General features: G+C 40.3%; 1 protein-coding gene across 5 annotated transcripts in view; it reads right to left on the bottom strand.

Annotated features, from left to right (window-relative positions):
- LOC111973496 (B-cell receptor CD22-like) overlaps positions 1-8,106 on the bottom strand; it is a 48,806-nt gene that overhangs the window by 25,376 nt on the left and 15,324 nt on the right. The gene's annotated exons all lie outside the window — the stretch shown is intronic.

The raw sequence follows: 8,106 nt of genomic DNA on the forward strand, positions 1-8,106 counted from the left end.
CTGTAAACTATTGTCTTTCAACAGTTTCACTCAATTCATTCAAATTTACCTCATAATTATGACACACACAACCACTATTGTCATTGGTTGCACTAATTGCACTGTTTGTCTACATAACCTGGTTCAAGCATTCATGGCTTTACCCTGAAGAAGGCACAGTGATGSCGAAACATTGGTGTTTTCCCCAATAAATTACTGGGAGATTATATATATAGAGTGTGCAACTCTCTTTGTTTTTATAGCTTACAGTGTGTTCACCGTTAGTCAGCACCTCTAAAATAAGTCATTTTCTCTGAGTGTGCTCCAGCTCATGCTTTTTATATGACCTGAACATAACAAATAAAATAAAAAACATGTAAAGATATTAAAGTATTGTATTTATAGAGTACTAACTTTTCTGTCCCATCTACAACATAATACTTAAATACATGTAATTGAGTCCTTGAAACATTTTATTGAAATACTGTAGAATTCCATTAATTCTTATGGAGGACTGCTTCTTCTGGGGAGTACCATATATAGAGACCGGTGGATTTAAAGTCTCTCATTGGCCGTTACATAGCATCAGCGATCCAGGGTTTATACACATCAYTGGTACAGTCTCTCTCAATAATAATAATATGAACTTATTTCTATGTACAGGTGATTTTTCAATTGGTCGGTATGTTGTCAAGGAGTGAGGTGACATGTGTTTGTGAGCAGAGGACCACTAGTTTGAGCCCGGTATGGTGACAGGGACAGTGGTGGAAGCTATAYTGTTAGCTGCACACTGACGTCGTTTTCACATGCACATACAGTGACATGAAACAGTATTTACCCCCTTTCCGGTTCTCTATTTTTGCTTTTTTTTAATACTGAATGTTATCAGATCTTCAACCAGAACCTCTATTAGATAAAGGGAACATGAGTTACCAAATAACAAACAAATAGTTTTAGTTATTAATTTATATCATTAACAAAGTTATGCATTAACCAATTCCACTGTGTGAAAAAGTAATTGCCCCCTTACTCTCAATAACTGGTTGTGCAACCATTTCAAAACACTCAATCTACATGAAAATTGATAAAAAACTAAAAATGTAAAGATTTAGAATGGCCCAGTCAAAGTCCAGACCTAATCCAAACTGAGATATTGTGGCAGGACTTGAAATGTGCAGTTCATGATTGAAAACCAAAAAATGTCACTGAGTTACATCAGTTCGCATGGGAAAGTGGGCCAAAAATCCTCCACAGCAACGTGAGAGACTGATCAACAACTACAGGAAGTGTATGGTTGGAGTCATTTCAGCTGAAGGAGGCAAAACCAGTTATTGAGTATAAGGGGGCAATTACTTTTTCACACAGGGRCATTGGGTGTTGCACAACTTTGTTTATGAAATAAATGAAATAAGTATGTCATTGTTGTGTTATTTGTTCACTCAGGTTCCATTTATTCTCTAATGACTAGGTCTTGTTGGAAAAATCTATAAGCCTTTTTGATGTTACCGAAGAACAGACCGTGAGCCGAGGTACATACACATAGCGCAAGTCTTGTTTAAGCAGTGGTGATATGCCCTCTCTGAAGAGATTTCTGCTATAGTATACATTTTTGACTACGTTGATGGGCACTTCATAACTTGAAGTATTGTTTTTAAGAAGCAGCGTGTCAGTGTCTATTTCGCAACGTATCATTTTGTGTGAGTTACACATGGACTGCTTTCAATCCTCTTGAGGTCCCCTATTAAGGAACACAGATCAGTAGCAAGCCATCGCATTTGACATCAGTCATTTAATGTGGTCTGAAGAGAAAAGCATTCTCCTCATCAGCCCGTGATTCAGGAGGCACTCCAGAAGTGTGCTTGTGTCCAGCATGAAACCAGGTGGGTTTTTTCTGAAGTTGCTATTTCCTTAAGAACACTTTAATCATTTTGGTGAAACGGGGGGGGGCGAAGGAATCGTCGCGAGAGGGGGTTCTTCGCGGACCACGTATAATCAGGTTAGCCGCCTGGGCAGTAACGAGTCCACTGGGTGGATGAGCAGAGTAGACTGGTAGTTAAGAGGGGATGAGTTAGGAAGAGAAGGCATAAAAACCAATTTCCTTAGTAACAAAGTATTGGGCAAGAAAGTAATTCACTGAGAAATAAAGAGAGCATACCTATTTATTGCTGAGGAATGAATTTTGAAACGATTGGGTGATAAGTGTTGCTATGAACACTAAAACATAATAGATTATAATTTAGTCATAGTAAATGAGAGAGAAATTGCGAAAAGTACTGGAGAAACAGGCACACTCACGCTGTATATATCAAAAATAGAGAATCGAGAATTTTCAGTTCTGTTACAGCAAATTGAATTATGAAAAATTTAATATATACATCCTAAGGTATCTATTTCAACAACAAACTATATTTGTACAACATAGTAGTCCCTTATCTTATACTCACACACTACACTAGTCACTTACTTAAATCCAGCTATGCCTATTGCTTACTCACTATGTTTATGACATAGAACAATATTACAATCGCCCATCTATCTTTTTTGTTTATCTTTTTCTATTTCTACTTTGGGGAGGAAACTAATATAGTGTGAAGAGTTCAGTATGACACTTTCTCCTGTTCGATTGCTCTGTGTGCGAGCTGTGAGAGCTATATTTCGAGAACTCGTTTAGATCACTCAACGGAGAAAATGACACAGAGGATCAACCGATATTACAGAGAATCATCGCGAAGATATATGCACCTATATGGGTATCTATACTAGGCAAGTTGAGGTTAACGAACAAATTTTATAACTCGCAAATGAGCCTAAAGACAAACAGACCTGGCAACCCTAGGGGGAGAGAGACATGTGGCGTTAAAAATGTACATGCAGATGGCAAAGGACAACACCATCAGATGGATCGAAATACCACCACTAGATATGTCAAACGCATCACGAGTAACAGGACTACGACCCCTGCGGAGGCAAAACCACTTAGTTGCTATTAACATGAGCACACACAAGCGCACTCACACCTATCGTACGGGACTAAATGCACCAAGCGCAAACAGAGGAGAAAAGGCCTATAAAGTGACAGTAGCCTTTGATGCGCACACTAGACACAAGAAATCACGTTATGAAAAGCTATAAACCTATGACGTAGCACATAACCATAGCGAGACGTCAAGTCACAAACAGAGATTCAGAAATCAAAGCGAGCCGTGGGGCGTCAGTACAGTGACCTTACTTCTTAACAAAGAGAGATGGAGTCCTGCAGTCGAATTAGCACAAAACTTGACGAGAGCATATATAGAAATTAGATTTATTATAATTTTAAATTAGACCCACCCAAAAACGATCATTATATAATTAAACTATATGTCAGGTATTAATTAACTATCGATGGTGTAAAATCTATCAAAATACCAGGTATAATTATTAATTGACAAACCGCAGAGGGGTCTGGGGCTAACCATAAATAAGTATAGTATCAGTCCAATCATTACATGTTATGTGATTACTAACACAACAATAGAAGATTCCTAAAACCACAAAATAATAGATAATCATAACCAATGGAGCAATATACATATTCCAATATAACTGATACAAGTGATACACGACATCCCAATACCCATCAAACTAAAAAAATCAAAAATAGAGCAAGATAAAATGCAACATGTAACTTTTATGATAGTTCCCCAAAAACACAATAACCATCTTAGAAACTAGTCTAGGTAAGATAAAATAATGATTAGATTATATCAGTTGTCTCCCACCTTAATAACTTTATATATAAAAAACAAATACACACACAACAACTAAGCGTTTCCCCTGCACATTAACAACAACACACACAACACATCACACACACCACACACTACACACACCAATCAAAGCCAACAGGCACATCTGAACACACACACATCACACTACATACGAAAGCACTCTATACAATCACACAACAGGTCAATAATGTCATCAATCCATTAGAAAATAGTATTTAAGTTTAACTCCTTCTTACTTCCTGCGTGAATCTCCTTTAAGATATTATCATGAAACTAATCATTTCTCTATGCCTAACAAAGTTAAGACATAAAAATAGCATTGCCATATGCTGTTACAAATGTGTAACAGAAAGCATAAATATAACAATAATCGACTAGCTTTATCTTATCATTAACCTTCTCAGACCATGCTCCCTCAGCCCTGTCAGCCTCCATGCTTCTTTCCTGCCTTGTCTGCTGGTGTTTTTTGACATGTATTCTTATCTATACTCATTAAATCAGTAAGTTTTAATTTGTTTTGACTGTAAAATCCTTAATTTCTCAAAACTGACGCCTTCAGCAGTGCACTACTTCTCTTTGAAGAATTTCCAGTATATCCATCTAACGTTAGTCCCATTAGCTAGGCCTAGCAGTTTGAGAAATTAAGGATAAATACATATGACATTGTGATCAACACTATTGTTCACCTTTTTCTACAGCATGACCTACTGAATATTGTTTGCAATGGGCCTACTGAATGAAAGCATTGATGTCAGATTTGTCATTCGTAATTCTGTTGTTTCCCCTCTCGGAGCGTTCAGGAAGTGAACACGGCCGAGGAGTAGGGTTGATTCCGGAGCGTTCTGAATCGCATCACCACACAGCACTGCAGTCAGCACACAAGCTACTGGCTAGCTCTTCCAGACACAAATGAAGAAATCGGGAACTTTGGTATCTTAACTTATATCGTTAGGGTAGGGCGGTGGAGCAGTTGTAGAGCAGGTGTGAGCGATTGGGTAAGGTCCGCCAGTGTAGGCAGAGGGCGCGTCTGTGGATCCAGAGCGACTTACAATATTGGTGCATTCACTCTTTATGACAAAAATATACAAACACAAAGTGGAAAGCCACTTTACAATAGTGGCATCTAAATCTTTTAAGGGGGGGGGGGGGGGGAGGGGGGGGGTGAAGAAAGGATTACTTTATCTATCCCTAGGTATTCCTTAAAGAGGTTGGGTTTCGGTGTCCTCTCGGAATGGTGGTTGATTGACTCCGCTGTCCCTGGCGTCGGTGAGGGAGTTTGTTCCACCAATTGGGGGGCAGACAGCGATACAGTTTTTGACTGGGTCTGAGCGGGAACTGTACTTCTCAGTGTGGTAGGGAGGCTAGCAGGCCATATGAGGTGGATGAACTGCTAGTGTCCACTTTTTAGTAGAGTTACTTAGGGCTGTTTATTCTGTGCGCGACTCTGTCATCCAAGCATGCACTGACCGTAGGTAATAACTGAGCATGGGGTATAGTGTCTCGAGTCCTTGATTAACCATCTCCTTATTGAAATACTGTAGGAATCCCATTAATCTCAATCCTTATGGAAGGCTACCTGAGGCTAGGTCTCTATATGCATGCGCATGTACGTTAAGTCCAGCATAGTAATATCCGAGCGTATGACAACTGGTGAAGAGCACTATGTTTAAGAAGGTCGTAGCAGGTAGAGAGCTGGCTCGATTACCATGAGGCATACGGACAGATCAGGTGGGATTAGACAATCATGTAAGCAGACTCTCTCCAATAATAAGACGTCTGAAGTGCACGTGAACGTAGGGATTCTATGGTAGATCATTGGGTATGGGGTATTAATTTATTCAAGTCTATCAGTGCGGAGGGGGGATGTCCTCGGAGCATGGTCATGGCTGCAATATTGCGAGAGATAGAGGTGACTGTGCTCTTTAGTGAAACACGGAGGAACGACTGAACACACAGTGTAGCTTTGGATGACCGGCGACGTCATGGTGCGCTCGGCTAGTGCGACTAGTGTTGATGCGAAAGCTATAGTGGTGTACACGTCTGCCTGCCACGTGAGCTCTGTTAACGTTTGTCAAGCCATGATCACATACAGTGAGACCACTACAGAGGAACAAGTGGAGTCCATAACCCCGCGCTTCTTTCCGGATATGTAGTTTCGAGAAAACGACCATGAGTTGTTGGGTTGGGCACGGTGATCACTGCCATAGTGTTTTTATGAACGAGCTCTGAGAACCACAAAGTGAAGTACGATGTATGTCCATCCGTCAGAATCGGGCCAAGACACTCCTATTATAGGGATAAAACAGGGAACAGCCTGAAGTATCCCAAACCCAGGACAAGAACAAAAGTAGAGCTACTTTCCGTCTTAGCCATTGAGATGTTTATATAACGACTTTTATGAAACAGAGTGATGAGTTTAGCATAACCAATCGTCCACTCATCGACTGAGCGTGATGAAAAATAGGTCATAGTCCAGAACTGAGCAGAGATCCGCACTCTTTATCCTCGCCCATCACATAACTGGTTGTGCAACCATTTCAAAACACTCAATCTATCGATGCACACATAATGAATAAGAAGAGGAAATAAGAAGAGATAAGTTAAAGAATTATGTAAGTGGCCTGTAGGGTGTGTAGTCATGCCATGCAAGTCAATGGAACCTAAGATAGCAGCACAAACTGAGATATGTAGTGTGACAGATATACTTTGAACAATGGAGCCGAGAGTCGATACTTGTGTGTATAGCGAGAATAGAGAGGGCCTGATGACACATGGAGAGGCGAAATAGCGCGGACACAACCATCAGGTCATCGTGTAAAAGTAGACACCAGTGTCTATGATGTCGCATGGGAGAAACAGAGTGTTGTCTCCGACTCATTCTCCACAGCAACCGATGAGAGACGTGATCAACAACTACACGGAAGTGTTTGGTTAGCGCAGTCATTCCATGTAGATAGGGAGAGCAAATATACCATTATTATGAGATAGAGAAGAGGGCAATTACTTTTTCACACAGAGGCATTGGGAGTGTTGCCATACTAGTTGTATGAAAAAATGAGAACTAGAATATATAAGTATAGTACGCACTGTGTTGGGCTCCGCGCTTATGCTCGGTTGTCAAGTCAGTGGTTCCCACTATATATTCTACAGGATCAAAGAGCGGTTTTGGATGAGGGAATTGATTGAAATAGTTCCATGCATAAGCTATTCGTGAGAAGGCATGCCAAAAAAGGTATGCTCACTAAAAGAGGCATCGATTGAATGCAGATTGGAGACAAGAGTAGTTTGACATTAATACTAGGTGCTGGATGAAGACGACACTCAAATGTGCAATAGGAAGTAGAAACGTATACAATCTTTTATGTCGAATAGCACAACAGTCTTATGAAACCGAGCCACTAGATTCTATGAGAGATCATAAGATAAGGTCATATCGTGAAGCTTAGGATGTATATTAGTCTTGGTATAGGCAGCTGGCACTTAAAGAGCGAAGCTGGCACGTGTCCAATGGTTTGTGTGGAAGGAAGCTTCATGCCGAAGAATAAAAGAAGAGACAATGGGAGTAAAAACAGGCCTTGTTGCTTCAGGTACATAGGTTCCATATCGATCTGAGAACTCGAGCAGCACTACATGGGTACACTCTCAAAAGCACAGTACAGAACGATTACAAGCGTTACTGTTGTTAGTTGCAGAAGGGGGTTTTAAGGACAAAGCACTAACCATCAGCTATTTGTTGACAGAACGTGTGAGGGAGCCATACGTCACGATCACTCAGCAAATACCAGACTATGTCCTTAGTTGTGGAAGATAAGTGAGACATTGAGCAGAGTTGATGAGAGACCACGGCACGAGTATCTTAGTATGAAACCTTGAGGATAAAAGGTTCTTCTACGGACAATTCTAACACTGGTAAGAAAGATGAGGAGGGAATTCTTAGAGGATCCTAAGATCTTTGAGACATTCAATTAACAGAAGATAACTGAAGAAGGTCTCGAAGGCTTGTGCTCTTGGAGACGAGTAATGTAAACTGTCTACAGCAGAGACTGTCACACCCATCCGAGTGAGGTCTGACCGAACAGACGCGAGAATAATCATCTGGAAGAAGGAGAAAGAAAGGAGAAAAAGATATAGAGCACAAAGGAAAAGGGCGAAGATGTTATGTAGCTGAAATTCATGTGACTCAATCTCACATCTCATCACTGACGTACTTCCTAATACTGTATGAGAAAGATTTTTATAAGAGAATACTACGAGTATTTAGTATTAACAGGATGTTGAACATAGTCTATGTGCTGGGTTTAATTATCAGTTGTGAAAACACTGGTATTCAATATAAGTTCTAAGAACACGCTTTTAC

This window comes from Salvelinus sp. IW2-2015, linkage group LG14 (genome assembly GCF_002910315.2).
Source record: "Salvelinus sp. IW2-2015 linkage group LG14, ASM291031v2, whole genome shotgun sequence".
In the NCBI taxonomy this organism is placed as follows: domain Eukaryota; kingdom Metazoa; phylum Chordata; class Actinopteri; order Salmoniformes; family Salmonidae; genus Salvelinus; species Salvelinus sp. IW2-2015.